At 46.8% G+C, this 2494-nt stretch overlaps 1 pseudogene; it reads left to right on the top strand.

Annotated features, from left to right (window-relative positions):
• The first annotated feature begins 1367 nt into the window (after nt 1-1367).
• LOC147459362 (uncharacterized) lies at nt 1368-1928 on the top strand (annotated as a pseudogene).
• The last annotated feature ends 566 nt before the right edge of the window (nt 1929-2494 follow it).

The following is a 2494-nucleotide window of genomic DNA, read 5'->3' as shown; positions in this document are numbered from 1 at the left end:
AATTACCGCACTATTATGGTTGGGCACACATTGGCACAGTTGTATGCATCCATTCTTGAGCAGGAGCTGAGTAATTGGGCAGAGGGTGAGGGTGTACGAGCAAAGGGCCATGCCGGTTTTAGGAGGGGTTTCTCCACTCTTGATCACATTCTGAAACTTAGAGCCATCATTGAGGAGGCCAGGTCACATGGGAGACGGATTTATTGTAGCTTTGTGGATTTCCGCAAAGCATTTGACATGGTACTGAGAGCTCGATTGATGCACAGACTGCAGGAGATGGGGGTGCCCATAATGTTGGTTTGGGGGATTATGGTAGATCAGTGATGGGACATGTACGCACCCTGAAGGGGATATTTGATTTAGTTCACTCCACCATTGGGGTGAAACAGGGTTGCACATTGTCTCCTACTCTATTTGGTATGTATGTTGATGAGGTGTCTGATTACATTGACAGAGAGGGTGATAGAGGTGCCCAGCTGGCAGGGACGTGGATCCCATTGTTGTTATATGATGATGATATTGTGTTGATCTTTGACTCACCAGAGGGTATGCATCGACAGTTGGATGCATTACGCAATTTTGCAGAGGATAGTGGATTGTCTGTAAACCTTGGTAAAACCAAGGTTATGGTGTTTAACACCACACCACATTGGATCAGGAATCAACACCGACTTTCACATATGGTCAGGAGATTGTAGAGTATACAGATGCATACACTTACCTTGGGGTTGTCTTCACTGGGCTGAGGTTTTCTTTGGGGAGAGCAGCAGAGACTAGACTGACTAGAGCTTATGCGGCCTTGGGAGGCTTGGAGAGGATGTGTTCGCGGGTTCAATTGCAGGAACCTCGGACAAAGTTATGGCTCTTTGATACTTTAGTAGACTCAACTATGTTGTATGCGGTGTAGATATGGGGACCTTCTGCAGGCCAAGATGGTTGGAGATGTATGGAGAGGCCCTTGATATCTATGATCTCTCGACTGATCAGAGCCAAGGCCTCCGTACCCCACGCTATCATTCGAGCAGAGCTAGCTGCCCCTCCTATGGAGATTGAGGCGCTTACTAGGTCAATCTCCTTTGTGCACACCTTGTGGGATACTACTAGAGACAGATATGCTAGATTGGCCCTTAAGTCTTCCAGACAGTTAGCTCTTCAGGGGGACACTTCATGCTGGTATGCACAGATGACGACATGGTTTCAGATGCATGGCTTCACCATGGACAGGCTGCCCCCTTTCCAGTACTCTCTTTAGGCACCCTCGATGTCTCTTACACGGGTGGAGATTACTAGACTCATTCGTCAGGACCTGATCCAGCTGGATACCATGAGGACATGGATAGAGCCACCCACTGCAGTTGGGCCTGAAGATGGATTTCTATAGAGAGCATCTTCTCCACCTCACAGGAGATGGGTTTGTGATTTGACCCAGCTACATGGATACACATATGTCTCATGGTTTGTGGTGTGCCATTGGTCAGATACGCACATCCTCACATCAGCGCCTGGAGATTGAGAATGGTAGATTCAGAGGGATACTAGCAAACAACAGGATGTACCGCTTATGCCAGCTAGAGCCAGAGACAGAGCTACATTACATATGTCATTGCACAGTGTACTATGAGATTCGGGGCCATTTCCACTGCTTATCCAGAGAGGGTTTCGGTCCTTTCTCTAGGGTCATGACTTATGAGGATCAGAGATGTCTTGGGCTATATCTACTTGAGTTACACAGATATAGAGACACTTTACTGGGGAGAGCTAGAGAGAGACGGACCCAGAGACGAATTACATATTTCTTTTCACTAGATATGGGACAACCAGAGGAGCATCCATCACTGCAAAGCTCGACCCACACTCATTCGACCACTAGCGGCACTCTCATCGATCAAGCACTAGAGCTACAAAGATACAGACAGCCCCACGATTGAGGAGAGGGGCTACACAACATCGATGGAGACTGTAGCAAAGGATTCGAGCCATACTCTCTTGACATCCAGAGTGCAGATGAGGATGGATTCTAGTAGTAGTAGTATTTTTGTTCTAGTCTTTTTGTTTCGAGACATGGTATCAGATTCACAATTTTGTAACAGTTTGGTCTCATAGGTCATTTTGGCCTTTTGAAGATGTTAATGTAACATTTCATTTCATTTCATTTCTCTCTTTTCACGTCCTCTTTGCCATGGATTTCTCTCACTACCATCCACCCTAGCCTCCCTATCAACTGGTATCAAAGCTCAATCACCTTAAGGGCCTGTGCTCGAAGAGCTTTGCGGGAACCGCCGCCTGCAGAGGAGAGAAGATGTCCATCAACCTTGTGATTCTCTCATAGCTACCCGCAAACAGTTCACCTTGGGATGCTATTGATCTGTCAATACAACACCTTCTGCGGCATCGCCCTCTATAGCTCGCTGCGGGCAAATTCGCCATCGACGTTGTCTGGTATCATATGCACATTACAGAGTTTTTTTATTTCACACTATTTATTCAATTGTCC

Source organism: Adiantum capillus-veneris, chromosome 4, assembly GCF_014529385.1.
Source record: "Adiantum capillus-veneris isolate H3 chromosome 4, ASM1452938v2, whole genome shotgun sequence".
NCBI classification, from domain to species: Eukaryota; Viridiplantae; Streptophyta; class Polypodiopsida; order Polypodiales; family Pteridaceae; genus Adiantum; species Adiantum capillus-veneris.
This window is presented reverse-complemented; position numbering and strand designations above follow the sequence as displayed.